The following is an 18,871-nucleotide window of genomic DNA, read 5'->3' on the forward strand; positions in this document are numbered from 1 at the left end:
GTGGGCCCTTTACGCACTGAGCCCCTGCAAAATGCCCCGGTGTATTTGTACTCTGCTTTTCTAATACAAGCAAAGCCGCATTACCGCTAAAGTTCTGCCAGTTGGACTGTCAGCTTGCAGCTATGGTGGTCTAACAAGGCTGGTTCGTTGGTTAGCTGGCGCGTCAATATTTTGATGTTACTACTCTAAAAACGTGACTCAGTGCGAGTAAAAAAAGGTCCATAAAAACGACATCGCCACCGTAGGTTAAAGCATGTTAAATACTAAAATGTTTTGCGGGCTACGGTAAACGATATACGTGTTGGTATTAGGAAATATTCTAAACGAAGGTTAACTACAAAAGAAGTGAACGCTCGCTGTGGAACCCTACATTCGCGAGCTATCGTATCAAATCAAGAAGATCGCATGAAGAAAATGGGATTTACCGCATAAAATTTCCCGGTCTGAAAATACCACTCCTACATGTGCCAATGCATCTCGCTCACTTGCCTACCTCCGCCAGACTGCTCATGTCCGCAAACTTGTTTACGCCTACGCCCTCAACTCGAATTGAGTCTTCAATCCATACCAAAAAAAACACACACACACACACACACACACACACACAAAAACATACACAAAGATAGAATCAGTACATAACAGAGCTTCCAGGTTTATCTCCAAGACCTATATTAGCCAATAGAGAATATCTGAAATGAAAAATCAACACCTTCTCCCGCCCGTAGAAACTCGGCGCTCAGGCTCACTTTTCTGTCTGTTGCATGGGTATGTATACACCGATAAGCATTGGCCGCTGCCGCTTAGCACTCTACTACGCACATTTGGGTGCCTACGCACTCAGGTCCATTTCTCAGGCAAATTTGGACACACAAACGTCTTCAATTCATCCGCTCTCCATCGCATCATATCATCGGGAATGACCTTATTAGCTGGTCTTGATTCATTCCGTGAACATGTGCTCAGGTTGTACAGCTGAACTTATCATTCTGCATTATTGCAGTGTGTTACTCCTTCGTTTTATATATATCTTATATATTGTGCCCCACTGTAGTGCTGGTGCTCGGCTACTGTGCCCAAGGATGCGTGATCGAATGCCGGCCACGGCGGCCGCTTTTCGATGAACGCGGATATGAAGGCGCACGTGTGGTGTGCGACATCAGCGCACCTTAAAGAACCCTCCAATATGGCATCTCTCATAAGCTCAATCGCTTTGGGACGTTAAGCACCGTATATTTTGGATGCATCGGCATGAACTACATTCCATGGCAACCTTGTATAAAATATGCTAACCTTCGGAGTTCTGTTATGTTTTGAAAGTGTGCACTGCATGCTCTTTGAACATTGCTATCGACACTTATATCGCAATATAGCCCTCTCGCATAATACTCTTTGGTGCGTGTAAGGTTCTATATATATATATATATATATGTATATATATATATATATATATATATATATATATATATATATATATATATATATATATATATATATATATATATAGGGAGGAAGTTGAAGCTCGAATCGGTCCGGTATGCCATAAACGTAAAGGAAATGACACTGACACAAGATGGAAAAAACAAAACATTAATCAACGTTTCGCCCGGGGTCCGGCCTTTGTCAAGGAATGTAGAAAAAAGCTGTCGGTTCCCGTTTCTTATATACATGCACAATCGAAGAACATGTGATCAGCCACTATGAACAAATAAACATCAAAATATCAAAACAAGATTCCACACGCGTGATGTAATGGTGGTGCAAGGTATATAGACAGAATGACACGTATTGCGCTTAGGTCATGCATCTTAGTATGTTGCACAAAGGAAGGAAGTTATATCACTTAAAAGGTTGTTGTCACTATCAGCGCACAAAACAAAATATCACGAGGTTAGAAAGGGTGGAGTACATGTCACAGTTAATCCTGCAATATTCAGGAGGAGGATGGGGGGATTCATCTACTGAAATATTCTCATTGGTAGCGACAGTAGCAGGCGACACTACCAATGAGAATTACAGTTCAGTAGATGAATCCCCCCATCCTCCTCCTGAATATTGCAGGATTAACTGTGACATGTACTCCACCCTTTCTAACCTCGTGATATTTTGTTTTGTGCGCTGATAGTGACAACAATCTTTTAAGTGATATACCTTCCTTCCTTTGTGCAACATATTGCCGCGAAACCTACAAAACAGTATTTGTTGTTTTTTAACAGCCGCCGGCATACAGGCTTATCACTCTGATTTTGGACCGCGTATCAGTTCCGTAATCTTTGTTTGTTACTGCTCGATGTCGCGAGTCACACCTTTATCAGTTTTGTTGTAGCGCAAGACGCACCGAGATCTGTCTCGAAGGTTCCGGCCACTCGGGTGTCTTTCCACAATGTTCCAGCCCCTGCTGGTAGCTGTTTGCGACGTTATCTAGATTGTTCTGTGCAGCCTTTAAATTGAGCGTCGCCGAGTGTGACGGGCATTCTTTGTTCGACGACCGACGAGCGCGTTTGTTGCTATCGCCGCCGCCGAGTTTCTTAGCTCTTTTGCAGGCGCAAGTCAGCCCAAATAAAGAGTTTCTCTAGTGCAATCATCGACCCTTCATTTGTGTCGTCGACCTCGTCACCACTACGTGACATCTGGTGGAGGTGCTGCCTTTTATCCTTCAAGCGAAGACCCAAGCCGTGTTCCTGTCGCCCTGAAAGACCAGCCTACAGGTCACCGAGCCAGCCGCCGACTTCAAGGCCTACAGCCAGAGCACGGTCTGCTACCTGACCCCATTCAATTTCGGAAGGCATCGACGCAGACAATGGCCCAGCCTACAGCACCGGTTGTTTTCGTCCAACCCCGTGAGCCCCCCTGCTTCCATGGACGACCGGATGAAGATGCGGGAGATTGGATGGACCTTTTCGACCGTGTGGCAGATTTCAATGGCTGGAACGAAACTGCGAAACTCAGGCAGGTCTACTTTGTTCTTCAAGGACATGCCCGAATTTGGTTTGAAAATCACGAGACTTCTTTCAAGGATTGGGAGATTTTCAAAGCACAGTTCTTGATGGCCTTTACAAGTTCTGTCAGAAAAGAAAGAGCTCAGGCCCTCCTCCAATCAACAATTCAACTACCAAACGAGCCCGTCCTGGCCTACGTAGAGGAGATGAAACGCCTGTTTCGCCGCGCCGACCCTAACATGACCGAAGATGACAGAGTGAAATTCTTAATGCGAGGCATTAAAGAATCGCTTTTTGCGGGGCTTGTCCGGAACCCGCCGAAAACTGTGGAAGAATTTGAGAGAGAACCATCGACCATTGAGAAGACGTTGGATACCCGGATGCACCACTACGAGCGACCACTTCAACCAAACTACTCATGCCACTACCCCAGCACATCTGCAAGTGGAGAGAACCTTCGGGACCTAATCCGGGAGATCGTGCGAGAGGAGCTCCGCCGAATGCTGCCATCATCGCAACAACCCCAGGTGTCAACGCTCGCGGACGTCGTCCGTGAAGAAGTTCAGCAGGCGCTGGGCGTTCCTGAAGCGACGGCTGCGACTGTTCCAGCACAAGAAGCAACAGCGATGAACTACGCTGGTGCATTACGTCGCCCTCCGCCCCGACGTGATGACTTTCCCAGCCCTCGCCGCTACCGTCCTGTTCCTGAAAACCGCCCCTTGGCCCCCGCCCGCCAAGCCTACCAACGACCCCCAAACCCCAGAAAGTGCGACGCCTGGCGGACTGCAAACAACCGGCCATTATGCTTCCACTGCGGTGAGGCCGGCCACATTCTGCGCCACTGCCCGTACCGACGAATCGGTCTCCGCGGATTTGCAGTCGACGCCCCACGACCACGCCCAGGTGAACGACCGCAAGAAATCGACAACTATCTGCGCAGCGGTGAGATTGCGTCACCAAGCCGTCGGTTCAGATCTCCATCACCATACAGGGCCCGCTTTGCGTCGCCAGGCCGTAACTACGATGAGAGTATGCGCGGAAGGTCCCCAAGCCCGCGCAGGGGAAACTAAAGGCAGCAACCTTTGGAGGTGAGGTTGCTCAACGGCGAAAAGACGAAGATCCTCCGCCGCCGACGACCACTAACGACGACGCAGCCATTTCACCGCCGCTCTACACGTCATCGACGACAACACGACCAAAGTGCAAGCAGACACCGCCGCCCAGCGAAGTAACAACGGTATGCCCCGGCCATGACCTGAAGAAACGACGCAGCCGAGATCGGACACCAAGGCCCACGTGCAATGCGAGGACGCGAACAAGTGACCTTGAAGTTGATATCGACGGTCGCAGAGTCACTGCCCTAGTAGACACCGGAGCTGACTATTCAGTTATTAGTGGACCGTTAGCCTCTCAGCTCAGAAAAGTTACCACCGCTTGGGATGGCCCGCTGATTCGCACCGCAGGTGGCAACCTGATTACTCCATCAGGGCGATGCACTGCAAGAATAACCGTAAATGGGCGTACTTACCCCACCAGCTTTGTGGTCTTGCAGCAGTGCTCCCGCGACGTGATTTTAGGCATGGACTTCCTAAATGAAAATAGGGCTATCATCGACCTCCGATCCAAGCTCATCAAGCTCTCTGCAGACAAATCCATACCTGCTACGACGACTTCGACGCAACACGTCGCTCTAAACGTCCTCGACGGAGAATTGACCGTGCCGCCCCGATCAAGCGTCGCCGTCAGCGTAGGTAGCACAGACATTGAAACCGCTGAAGGCATCGTCGAAGGAAATATCCAATTGCTCTTGGAACGAGGTATCGGCATCGCAAGAGGCATCGCGAAATTCCGGAGAGGACAAGCTCAGGTGCTGGTAACAAACTTGACTGAAGAATACCGGCATCTAAACAAGGGCACGACCATCGCTTTTCTCGACGAATTAGCGGACCTCAAAGACGTATTCGCCCTCCACGACCAACCACTGGAAGACGCACCGGACCAATTCCGTCAGCCCACATTTGACATCAACCCAGTATTGACCCACAGCAGGAAAAACCAGATTCGCAGTCTTCTTCGAAACTACAGGGAGTGCTTCTCGTCATCATCGAAGGTACGACAAACACCACTGACCAAGCACCGCATTATAACGGACGAACACGACCGACCTCTGCGCCAAAGCCCTTATCGTGTATCGCCGCGAGAACGGCAGGCCATTCGCGATCAAGTTGAGGAAATGCTGCGTGATGACGTAATCCAGCCATCGAACAGCCCCTGGGCGGCACCGGTCGTTTTGGTCAAGAAGAAAGACAGCACACTTCGCTTCTGCGTTGATTACCGCCGCTTGAATAGCATAACGAAGAAGGATGTCTACCCGCTTCCCCGCATCGACGACACTCTCGACCGACTCTGCAATGCAAGGTACTTCTCATCAATGGACCTGAAGAGCGGATATTGGCAAATTGAGGTCGACGAAAGAGATCGCGAGAAGACCGCATTCATCACACCGGACGGCCTTTATGAGTTCAAGGTGATGCCATTTGGCCTCTGCTCCGCACCAGCCACGTTTCAACGAGTAATGGACACAGTCCTGGCAGGGTTGAAGGGGCAAATTTTTTAGGTATATTTGGACGACGTTGTTGTCTTCTCGTCAAACTTTGAAGACCACCTAAAACGGCTACAGACAGTGTTGGAAGCCATCAAGTCATCGGGACTAACGCTAAAAGCAGAGAAGTGTCACTTCGCCTACGAAGAACTCCGGTTCCTAGGTCACATCGTTAGCAAGGACGGTATTCGCCCAAACCCGGAGAAAACAGCTGCAATCGCACAATTCCCACCGCCTACCGACAAGAAAGCTGTGCGCCGATTCCTTGGGCTGTGCGCTTATTATCGACGATTTGTCAGAAACTTTTCGCGGATCGCCGAACCGTTGACGCAGCTTACAAAGGCTGACGTACCTTTTAAATGGGAAGCGCCGCAAGGAGAAGCCTTCGACGAACTCAAGCGCCGCCTGCAATGCCCTCCCGTACTTGGCCACTTTGATGAAAACGCCGAGACCGAAATTCACACCGACGCGAGCAGTGTGGGCCTAGGAGCCGTTCTCGTCCAGAAGAGTGCCGGACAGGAGAAAGTAATCGCCTACGCGAGCAGGTCACTCACAAAAGCCGAAGTCAATTACTCGACGACCGAGAAGGCTACTTCTAAGTTTTGTCCATACCTATACGGCCGACCATTCAAAGTGGTAAGCGACCATCACGCGCTCTGCTGGCTGGCTAATTTGAAAGATCCTTCCAGCCGCCTTGCCAGATGGAGCCTACGACTTCAAGAATTTGACATGACTGTAGTCTATAAGTCGGGCCGAAAGCATTCCGACGCAGACTGCTTATCCCGCGCTCCCGTCGATGCTCCCCCGAAGGACGATGACGACGACGCCTTTTTGGGACCGGTAAGCGCCAGCAGTTTCGCAGAACAACAGCGATCAGACCCTGAGCTGAAAGGGCTAGCCGATTACTTGGAAGGAAAGGCCGCTTCCCCACCTGGTGTGTTCAGGCGACATTTATCATCCTTCACGTTAAGGAATGGCCTCCTCGTGAAGAAGAACTTCGCGCCTAACAAGATCGCGCAGCTTCTCGTAGTGCCTAAAACCCTTCGGCAAGAAATTCTACAGGCGTTACACGATGAGCCCACAGCAGGCCACCTCGGATTTGCGCGCACGTTGCGTCGAATCCAGGAGAAGTATTACTGGCCGCGACTGCCTGCCGAAGTTGCCCACTACGTGAAGACGTGTCGTGAGTGCCAACGACGCAAGACGCCGCCGAACAGACCAGCAGGACTACTAAACCCGATTACGCCCCCAATCCTGCCCTTTCAACAAATTGGGATGGATCTCCTCGGCCCCTTTCCATTTTCGTCTATGGGTAACAAGTGGATCATCGTGGCCACTGACTACCTTACCCGTTACGCCGAAGCAAGAGCACTACCAAATGGTACCGCGGCAGAAGTCGCCAAATTTTTTGTCGAACAAATTCTCTTGCGACACGGCGCCCCAGAAGTGCTCATCACGGACAGGGGAACGGCGTTTACGGCAGAGTTGACGCAAGCCATCCTGGAATACAGTCACACAAGCCATCGACGAACAACTGCGTACCATCCCCAGACCAATGGCCTTACGGAGCGCCTGAACAAAACGATCGCGGACATGATCGCTATGTACGTCGACGCTGAACACAAGACCTGGGACGCCATTTTGCCGTACGTGATCTTCGCGTATAACACGGCAGTCCAGGAGACGACCAGAGCGACCCCGTTTAAGCTTGTGTACGGCAGGGAGCCCACGACGACGCTCGACGCAATGCTGCCGCACGTAACCAGCGAAGACAACCTTGACGTCGCCGCCTACCTGCAGCATGCAGAGGAAGCCCGACGACTCGCACGGCTGCGTATTAAAGACCAACAGCGCACCGACAGCCGACGATACAATTTACGACGACGCCACGCAGAGTACAATCCAGGAGACCAAGTGTGGGTTTGGACACCAATTCGCCGTCGCGGATTAAGTGAAAAGTTATTGCGTCGATACTTTGGGCCATACAAAATCCTTCGCCGAATCGGACCACTGGACTATGAAGTCATTCCCGACGGAACGTCAGCATCACAACGTCGACGCGCACGCCCAGAAATTGTACATGTTGTACGACTGAAGCCATATTACGCGTGTTAAAGAATCTGTGGTGTTTAAACTTTGCAGTGTTTATATTTAAGTTTCTTTGTTTTGCAACATCGAGGCGATGTTCCGGCCACTCGGGTGTCTTTCCACAATGTTCCAGCCCGTGCTGGTAGCTGTTTGCGACGTTATCTAGATTGTTCTGTGCAGCCTTTAAATTGAGCGTCGCCGAGTGTGACGGGCATTCTTTGTTCGACGACCGACGAGCGCGTTTGTTGCTATCGCCGCCGCCGAGTTTCTTAGCTCTTTTGCAGGCGCAAGTCAGCCCAAATAAAGAGTTTCTCTAGTGCAATCATCGACCCTTCATTTGTGTCGTCGACCTCGTCACCACTACGTGACAATATTAAGATGCATGATCTAAGTGCAACACGTGTCATTCTTTCTATATACCTTGCACCGCCATTACATCACGCATGTGGAATCTTTTCATATTTTGAAGTTTATTTGTTGATAGCGGCTGGTCACGTGTTCTTCGATTGTGCATGTATATAAGAAATGGGAACCGACAGCTTCTTTCTGCATTCCTTGACAAAGGCCGGACCCCGGCCGAAACGTCGGATTAAAGTTTTGATTTTTCCACCGTGTGTCACCTACTCTACGTGTATATATATATATATATATATATATATATATATATATATATATATATATATATATATATATATATATATATATATATATATATATATAGACATGGATTGCTTGTTACTAATGGGCCAGAGTTAAATTCAAACAGGGGGTCACACAACTTTCCCGATAGATAATCGGGAAAGTTGTGTGACCCCCTGTTTGAATATATATATATATATATATATATATATATATATATATATATATATATATAGGTCGTGGGTTCGGATCCCACCATCGGCACGTTGTTTTTTCTTCTACTTTGTGTCTAATTATCTTTCCCCTAAACAGATTACATTACTAATTTCTGTGGTTATCGAAGTAAACATTAAAAAAAAAAATAACATAAACATACCATCCCCAACGCTTTCCTTGGCCTCGCCGACTGTTGGCTTCTTTCCTTCATGTATTATAACGAGCACCCTCATTTCCCCTTGATTGATCTGCTTGTAGCTTACGGGGGTCTCGGTTCTGGCAGTCTTGAAGCCATAGGTAGCGTAAGAGGGTTCTAGCACAGCTTTCGCCCTCGCCCTTGATCACGTTCTACGTGACGCTGGCGGTAACAAAGGACGTCCCACGTCCGCCGCTATGGCTTAGGGCGGCGCTGGTGAACACTCTCAAGGTTCGTATACAGACAACATAAATACCCGAGAAAGTAGCAGGGGGGACAGCGGCCGATGTAGCTCAGTTGGTAGAGCACCGGACGCGATATTCGGAGGTCGTGGGTTCGGATCCCACCATCGGCACGTTGCTTTTTCTTCTACTTTGTGTCTAATTATCTTTCCCCTAAACAGATTACATTACTAATTTCTGTGGTTATCGAAGTAAACATTAAAAAAAAATAACATAAACATACCATCCCCAACGCTTTCCTTGGCCTCGCCGACTGTTGGCTTCTTTCCTTCATGTATTATAACGAGCACCCTCATTTCCCCTTGATTGATCTGCTTGTAGCTTACGGGGGTCTCGGTTCTGGCAGTCTTGAAGCCATAGGTAGCGTAAGAGGGTTCTAGCACAGCTTTCGCCCTCGCCCTTGATCACGTTCTACGTGACGCTGGCGGTAACAAAGGACGTCCCACGTCCGCCGCTATGGCTTAGGGCGGCGCTGGTGAACACTCTCAAGGTTCGTATACAGACAACATAAATACCCAAGAAAGTAGCAGGGGGGACAGCGGCCGATGTAGCTCAGTTGGTAGAGCACCGGACGCGTTATTCGGAGGTCGTGGGTTCGGATCCCACCATCGGCACGTTGTTTTTTCTTCTACTTTGTGTCTAATTATCTTTCCCCTAAACAGATTACATTACTAATTTCTGTGGTTATCGAAGTAAACATTAAAAAAAAAATAACATAAACATACCATCCCCAACGCTTTCCTTGGCCTCGCCGACTGTTGGCTTCTTTCCTTCATGTATTATAACGAGCACCCTCATTTCCCCTTGATTGATCTGCTTGTAGCTTACGGGGGTCTCGGTTCTGGCAGTCTTGAAGCCATAGGTAGCGTAAGAGGGTTCTAGCACAGCTTTCGCCCTCGCCCTTGATCACGTTTTACGTGACGCTGGCGGTAACAAAGGACGTCCCACGTCCGCCGCTATGGCTTAGGGCGGCGCTGGTGAACACTCTCAAGGTTCGTATACAGACAACATAAATACCCAAGAAAGTAGCAGGGGGGACAGCGGCCGATGTAGCTCAGTTGGTAGAGCACCGGACGCGTTATTCGGAGGTCGTGGGTTCGGATCCCACCATCGGCACGTTGTTTTTTCTTCTACTTTGTGTCTAATTATCTTTCCCCTAACCAGATTACATTACTAATTTCTGTGGTTATCGAAGTAAACATTAAAAAAAAAATAACATAAACATACCATCCCCAACGCTTTCCTTGGCCTCGTCGACTGTTGGCTTCTTTCCTTCATATATATATATATATATATATATATATATATATATATATATATATATATATGGGAGGAATAAGGACTATTTTATCTTCAACTACGAAGTTTCTGAGATAGCTGGCAAAAATGTCACGTGACTAACGCATTCGTGCGCTACGGTTGTGGTGCTCTCAACCGTGGATTGAGTGAACCAAATCACCTGCAGCCCTGTCTCGACGGCCCAGTTCCAACATTAGGCTGATAAATTGGCGATGGCCGCAGCCCACTCCGCCAGGTCACCGCGCACGCTGGAACTTGCAGAGTCACGTGCGGCGACTGTCTGAAGCGGACGAAGAAACCATCGCAGACATATCGGCCTGCTGCTGCAACAGGGTCGCGGAGACAAGACCGCAAGCAGTTGATGTCGTTCACAAAAACCCAGGTTGAGAGCAGCACAATCGTGGCGCACGAGTGCGCCAGTCATGTGATATTTTTTTTTGTATTTCGCGGCTTTTTTTTAGAGCCTGGAAAAACGATACACGTGACGCTTTCTTCATCGGACATATATGGAATGGGGGTTTCAGAAGGCGCTCTTTAACTTTACATATCATATTTATTGTCTAAAGGCAGTAGTTAGTAAGTTAAAAAAGTTATCCTAATTGCTAATCAGTTTATTGCAATATAGAGAATTGCCTGCTGTAAAGTGGTTCCTCCAGCCTACTTCAAACGTTTCATTTTTTAACCCTCGGCTAAAGTTAGCTTAAACACCTTGTATATATATATATATATATATATATATATATATATACAAGCAGATCAATTAAGGGGAAATGAGGGTGCTCGTTATAATACATGAAGGAAAGCCAACAGTCGGCGAGGCCAAGGAAAGCGTTGGGGATGTTCCTTTATGTCTTTTTTTTTTTAATGTTTACTGTGATAATCACAGAAATTAGTAATGTAATCTTGTTTTTAGGGGAAAGATAATTAAACGCAAAGTAGAAGAAAAAACAACGTGCCGATGGTGGGAACCGAACCCACGACCTCCGAATATCACGTCCGGTGCTCTTCCAACTGAGCTACATCGGCCGCTGTCCCCCCTGCTACTTGCTTGGGTATTTATGTTGTCTGTATACGAACCTTGCGAGTGTTCACCGGCGCCACCCTAAATACAACATAAATACCCAAGCAAGTAGCAGGGGGGACAGCGGCCGATGTAGCTCAGTTGGAAGAGCACCGGACGTGATATTCGGAGGTCGTGGGTTCGGTTCCCACCATCGGCACGTTGTTTTTTCTTCTACTTTGCGTTTAATTATATTTCCCCTAAAACAAGATTACATTACTAATTTCTGTGATTATCACAGTAAACATAAAAAAAAAGACATAAAGGAACATCCCCAACGCTTTCCTTGGCCTCGCCGACTGTTGGCTTTCTTTCCTTCATGTATTATAACGAGCACCCTCATTTCCCCTTAATTGATCTGCTTGTAGCTTACGGGGGTCTCGGTTCTGGCAGTCTTGAAGCCATAGGTAGTATAAGAGGGTTCTAGCACACCTTTCGCCCTCGCTCTTGATCACGTTCTACGTGACGCTGGCGGTAACAAAGGACGTTCCACGTCCGCCGCCTTGGCTGAGGGTGGCGCTGGTGAACACTCTCAAGGTTCGTATACACACAACCAATACCCAAGAAAGTAGCAGGGGGGACAGCTGCCGATGTAGCTCAGTTGGAAGAGCACCGGACGCGTTATTCGGAGGTCGTGGGTTCGGTTCCCACCATCGGCACGTGGTTTTTTCTTCTACTTTGTGTTTAATTATCTTTCCCCTAAACAGATTACATTACTAATCTCTGTGATTATCCAAGTAAACATTAAAAAAAAAAAGATATAAAGTACCATCCCCAACGCTTTCCTTGGCCTCGCCGACTGTTGGCTTCTTTCCTTCACATATAATATATATATATATATATATATATATATATATATATATATATATATATTTTTTTTTTTTTTTCATTTTTGAGCCCCCGCTCGAACAAACGTCTTTATTCCAGCCATAATCTGGAACGCTGCGCGTGATCTTGCGAACACCGGTGAATGATGACGATGCTGCGTATGTACAGTTGAAAGAGGTGAAAGTTCTAGCACCGCGCTCACAAATCCCCCCGGCAAGTAGTAAGCGGCCACCCTGGTCGCTGTTTAGATGGAAGCGGGTCGGCGGGTGTACGGCTTTATTATTTATATCATTATTATTCTTGGTTCACAGGAAGGGAAAGGCGCAGTATCTGTCAAACTTGCTCTGTGGACACCTGAACCGGGCCGTAAGGGAAGGGAGGGAGGTGGGAGTGAAAGTAGAAAGAGAGAAAGAGAGTCGCAAAACATGAACGTCTTCTGAGCGCTGACGCCGATCGGCGACTGTATGCGATGGGACAACGCGGTATTCTATGGGAGATGTTTGCTGGAGCACGGTGTAGGGACCGATATAACGGTGGAGGAACTTGTCGCACAATCCAGGCGTGCGGATCGGCGTCCAGAGTAGCACTTCACCGGTTGAGAAGGAGGCAGTGCGGTGGTGCTGGTCATAGCGGTGCTGGTCGTAGTGGTGCTTCCGTTCTTATCGGGCGGCTTCAGTGTTGCGACGAGCAATTTGCCGGTAATGGGCCATACGTGTAGAAAACTGGTCGCCCAACGATGCAGATGGGGAGGCAGGAGCAGAGAAGGTGGTGTCGAATAGTGTTGTTAGTTGACGGCCATAAACTAAGTAGAATGGGCTGTAACCAGTGGTGCGTTGAACGGCAGAATTATAGGCATAGGTAACGAAAGGCAACATGGTGTCCCAGTTCTTATGGTCAGGATTGAAGTATACATGGATATCATGTCGGACAAGGTGCGGTGAAAGCGTTCGATGAGGCCATTGGCATGAGGATAATAACTAGAAGATGTGTTGCGGACGGTGTTGGCAGCGTGAAGTACTTCCGCCAGGACTTGGGAAATAAATGTCTTCCCACGGTCGCTAATCAAGATACGGGGAGCACCATGACGCAAGACGATCGCTCGCAGGAAAAACTTGGCAACTTCATAAGCGGCACCGAAGCAAAGAGGGGCTTTTTCAGCGTAGCGCGTCAAATGGTAAATGGCATTTACAATTCATCGATGACCAGCGGCCGTGAGAAGTAGGGGGCCGAAAAACTTCAGAAGCAGCACTGGAGCAAATAGGAGGTGTTTAAGCGTAGCGGGTCAGATCGTCAATGGCGGTTACAAACCATCGATGACCAGCGGCCGTGAGAGGTAGGGGGCCGATAATTCAATGGCGACAGAATCGAAAGGCACGGATGGGCAAGGAAGAGGTTGCAGGGGGCCGGCAGGAAGAAATCTTGACCGCTTACGATGGTGGCAAGGCGCACATGATGATATGTATTTGGCGACGCTGGTAGAAAGCCCGGGCCAAAAGTAGCGGCTTTATATACAGTCGTGCGTCTTGTGGTGTCCTAAATTTCAGGCAGTGGCATCGCCATGGTAAGCCTCCAACACTCGATGATGGAGAGAGCGAGGAACAACGGGAACCCACCGATGACCAGTCGTGTGGTATACAGAGCGGTAACGCGTCCCGTGTTGAATCCGGAAAAGGCAGAGCTGACGAAGCAGGCGACTGTTGGGTGCCGGTGATTGACCGCGGAGGCGAGTGATAATTCTGCTGAAGTAAGGATCAGCCTGCTGCAATGCCAGGAAGTTACTGCTCAGGTCCAGCGGAGAGACCTCGATGGGTGCAACATCTAGAGGATCACCAGAAGGCTGACGTGAGGGGCAGGGTGTAGTGGCCGCATGGAAGTTTTTTGCAGTAGAAGACAGCGGGAAACGAGAGCATAGAAGGTAGTAGTAGTAAGGTAGTAAGTGCTTTATTTTCCGTTTGCAAAGTACAGTTGTAAACGGACAGGTTCGAGGAAAAAAAGCTGCGGAAACAGCTTGACAGGTCCTAAAACCCGTTCGTTGGCAGCAGCAGCCGTGCGGAATGGCAATGCTTTCAATACAATAAAGCACAAGCATGAAGAAAGAAACAAAAATAACTAACAAAAAAGGTGAATCTGCAAAGCTACATAGGTTAGTAAAAAAGTAAAAAAAAAATAAAATAAAAAATACAGCAGCATGAAAATAATCTCACACAGTCACAAAAGAGGTACAATTGGCAAGGAACATATATAGTGCTGATTTACAATGACTAACCCAATGGTTGACAATATAAATACACACTCAATATTGGTAGCAAAAATAATTGTATAGAGTAGATAATGAAACATGTAAAACATCAATATTTTCCGAGATTAGTGCATTGAGTAAGGCAGGTAGGGTGTGAGCAATCATTTGCTTACCGTAATTAGTTCGCGTGTGTGTTACATACCAGTATTCCGGACATCGCGTTTGGTAGTGAAGTAGATTTTGCTTAAGATTGGCTGTTGAACGGATGGCAAACTTATTCAATTTGCATTCTTTAATGTATGCGTGTACTAACATGTAGTTGTATAAATTATGCACTTTCAATATGTTAAGCTCTTGGAACAAAGGTTCACTTGGGAAATCCCAGTTCACATTGCATATCGCGCGCAGAAATTTTTTCTGAAGGACAAATAACCGACCTACATTTGTAGCAGACGTGGTACCCCAGACAAGACAGCAGTAATTAAGGTGGCTCATAAAGAGAGATTTATATATAAGCAATTTTACATTACGGGGAAGATACCTAAGGGAAAAAATTAGTCCAACTACCTGGGATAGTTTGTTTACAAGTGATGATGAATGGCTGTTCCATGACATGTCATGGTCGAAAAAAATTCCTAAGCTTTTTACTGAATTCACTAGTTCAATTTTATCCATATTAAGTGTGATGTCTGCAGGTAGTGTAGCATTTCTGTTCTTGGCTTGGAATAATATGGCTTTTGTTTTAGTTGCATTTATTATGAGACCGTTTTTGATCGACCATACATGTAGTTTTTCTAGTGCTTTATTAGCAATTCTTATTAAGTCTGAGGTATCATGAGAACAAAACAGGAGTGTGGTATCATCAGCATAGATGATGTATTTGGTGTCATGATCAATATTAACAATATCATTAACATAAATATTGAAGAGGAGGGGTCCAAGTATACTACCCTGCGGCACTCCTATTCTTATGTTTTTTATTTGAGAGGATATGTTATTGACATGTGTATATTGAGCTCTACAGCCCAGATATGACCTAATTATTTCATGAGCAACGCCACGTATACCATAGTAAGTTAACTTTTTAAGTAGATGTTCATGATTAATGCAGTCAAAAGCTTTTGTAAAATCTATTAGTACACCGAGTGTAAGTAGACGATGTTCAATGTTCCTAAGGATAAATTCTTTTTGTTCCAAGAGGGTAAGCTGAGTAGACAGGTGTTTGCGGAACGCGTACTGGCAGTGAGTTAAGAGGCAATTATCCTCAAGAAATGCAGAGAGACGTTTAAATATTATCTTTTCGAGACCTTTTGAAAAAACTGGCAGAATTGATATGGGCCTATAATTTGTTATTAGGGTCCTGTCACCACGCTTGAATAACGGGATTACTTTAGCGACTTGCATTTTCTGCGGGAAGATTCCGGCATTTAGGCATAAGTTGTAAACATATGTCAACACTGGAGCAATGATATCTAGGATATACTTAATTGGCATTATCTGCAGGCTGTCTACGTCCAGACTACGACTATTGCTAAGTTCAGAGAAGAGACAAGTTAATTCGGATTCATTGGTTGGGTGCATAAATATAGTATCCGGAATGCTTGTTTGTATGAAATCGCAGGCGGTCATACATACGGGAATGTCATTAGTGCTGGTTAAAAATTCATTAAAGGAGTCAGGCAGTGACTCATCGCTTGTCTGTACACCATTTTTAACAATCTGCACAGGTAGTTGGGAACTCGGCGTATGGTTCCGTAAGACATTAAGTTGTTTCCAAGTCTTCTGACTGTCGCCTTCACATGACTTAAACAGGTCGGTATGATAGTTGGTTTTAGCGCTGCGCAGTTCGTTTGTGAGGCGATTGCGAAAGCGTTTGAACTCAGTCCAGTCATCTGGATTACGTGATTTGATAAATTTATCGTATAGCCTGTGTTTAGTTTTTATTTTTTCAAATAGTTGCATTGTAATCCATGGCTTGCGAATCCTGGAAGGTCTCTTTCGCTTAATACTACAGGGGAAGTGTCTATGATAACAAGTGGAGAAGATTTTTAGGAAAATTTCATAAGCAATATCGGGATTTTGTACAGCATAGACATCCGTCCAGTCTGTGCTTTCCATTTCGTCGCGGAAACTGTCCAGCCCATTCTGCGTAATTACTTGTTTGAAAGTGTCATTAGTGGTTGATCGATAGCTTTTGCGGTTTAGACATAAAAATATGGGCATGTGATCACTAAGACCACACGAAAAAACTCCCGATTTAATGCTACCTAATGCAGCACTTGTAATGAACAGATCGATACATGTGGACGTATTACTAGTAGTTCTGGTAGGTGTTGTTATGACATTGAAACAACCATGTGTCTGTATAACTGCCTCAAAACTGCGTTTTGACGGGCTGTCGACCATCATATTGATATTGAAATCGCCACCCAACACAACTTCATAACTGAATTCACACCTATACAAAAAGAGCCGTTCAAGAAACCGAAAAAATGTGTCTAGGTTTCCACTTGGTGGCCGGTAAAAAAACAGAATAAATAGTTCGAGCACACACAACTGATAGAACTTCATAGTCAGCAGTAGTGCAACAAAATTCGTTAATGGGCTCTACATTTATGCTTTCACGAACAAGCAAACTGACGCCGCCTCCGCGCGACGTTTCTCGACTTCTAGTAAAACACTGATAACCAGGGAGCTGCCAAACAGCTGAGTGCTGATCATACCATGTTTCGGACAGCATGATAAAGTCAAACTGAAATGATAAGCCGCTGAAAAAAAGGTCGAGCATGTCATGTTTGTTTCGTACTGATTGGCAGTTTAAATGAATGCATCGAGTAGATTTTTTATGTTCTGGCCCAACAAAATAAAAAAAGTCAGAAGGCGATAACGAGTCTGCAGAAGCCATGCCTAAATCTGCACAACCTACGCATAGCACGTGGGTATCAGTCTACCAATTTTTCGAGATCGGTCTTAGCCTTGATCACGTGAACATCTGCATGTTCTTTCCTGGCCAAAATTTTTCCATGGCGATGCCACACAAATCGGAAATTGTTTTGAAGTGCCCATTCTTTTGTAGTCTTAAGCAGCAACCTATTTTGCGTGGTTAGGTTCTCAGATATAAACATGTCCTTGTCGACCGCTGATACAGCCTTCCTTTTCTCAAGCCATTTGTCTCGTGTCGATTGTTGCGTGAAGCGAACAATCACACCGGGAGTCTTATCTTTTTGTGAAGGAAGACGGTGAACGGCAGAGACATTCTGCTCGTTAAGAGGTTCAAGGTCTAGTTTTTTGGCTAGGTCGTTTACTCTAGTCATGAGGCATTCCTTCTCCTGTTTCGCCATCCCGTGAATTTCGATGTTCAGCTTTCGACTATTGTATTCAAGGTCATTTACTGCAGCAGACAGTCTCTTCAGTTCAGCGTTACTTCCAACTTGTTCGAGCTTTGAAGTTCTTTTGTTGAGAGTCTTAATTTCGCCAGTGTGCTCCGCTATGGTTGCGAGTACCGTATCGTACTGGGCGGACATGTGCTTTATCAGAGCCTCCATATCATTAACAGTGGTTTTCAGAGGAAGGAGCTCATTGAGTTTTCTGTTCATGTCAAGCAGAAGCGCTGTGACAGTACCATTATCAGAGTCATTAGAATTGGGTGCAGTTGTCTTGCCTTTGCGGCATGTTACGCATTTCCAGGACTTCCTATAGTCATCTCCTTTAGATTTATATGTAGAGTCTGACACACCAGAACAAGAACCCAGGTGGTACTCTCCCGAACATTCACTACATGTTATTGACCGGCAGTCAGCTTCTATAGATTCTTCACACTTTTTGCAATCCATGGTAACGGATGTTCAACAATTTGAATAGCAACTAAAGCAACCTATGGGTTATTATGCACAAAAATAGCAACCTAACATGGGCTAAAAAGTAACAAAAAGGGCATCAAATCGCAACAAACAAAAAATTGCAAAAAAAGGGGGGGGGGGGGCAGCAGCAGCAGCGAGGTACATGCCAAAGGAAAATATTTTGATAAGCGCAAGGCGGCAGTCACCAACCTGCAAAAATCCAAGAGCACACTGTGAAGGCGTCCGCGATCCGCCGCTGCTGCTGCCAAATGAAGGAGGAATCCGCAGCCGTTTCTTCTTTTAAGCTTGTCGGTGGCGCCCCGGTAGCCGAGAGATGATGACGCAACACGTGGAAGCTGTCATGATCGCCAGCAGCGATTAGATGGTCGGGCCTCTGAAGCGATGAAAACCGGTGGTATCTTGCGCAGCAGGAGGGCGCCAGGTCCAGTTTGCGCAACTGCAAAAATCCAAGAGCACACTGTGAAGGCGTCCGCGATCCGCCGCTGCTGCTGCCAAATGAAGGAGGAATCCGCAGCCGTTTCTTCTTTTAAGCTTGTCGGTGGCGCCCCGGTAGCCGAGAGATGATGACGCAACACGTGGAAGCTGTCATGATCGCCAGCAGCGATTAGATGGTCGGGCCTCTGAAGCGATGAAAACCGGTGGTATCTTGCGCAGCAGGAGGGCGCC

General features: G+C 46.8%; 1 protein-coding gene and 2 non-coding genes across 3 annotated transcripts in view; 1 reads left to right on the forward strand and 2 right to left on the reverse strand.

Moving 5' to 3' along the window:
* LOC146201245 (uncharacterized) overlaps positions 1–18,871 on the reverse strand; it is a 196,916-nt gene that overhangs the window by 12,611 nt on the left and 165,434 nt on the right. The window lies entirely within an intron of this gene.
* TRNAS-UGA (transfer RNA serine (anticodon UGA)) lies at positions 11,172–11,244 on the reverse strand. The gene has a single exon. It is a non-coding gene; the product is annotated as a tRNA-Ser (tRNA).
* Positions 11,366–11,438, forward strand: TRNAS-UGA (transfer RNA serine (anticodon UGA)). The gene has a single exon. It is a non-coding gene; the product is annotated as a tRNA-Ser (tRNA).

This window comes from Amblyomma maculatum, chromosome 2 (genome assembly GCF_055883805.1).
Source record: "Amblyomma maculatum isolate TAMU_Amacu chromosome 2, ASM5588380v1, whole genome shotgun sequence".
Lineage (NCBI taxonomy): Eukaryota > Metazoa > Arthropoda > Arachnida > Ixodida > Ixodidae > Amblyomma > Amblyomma maculatum.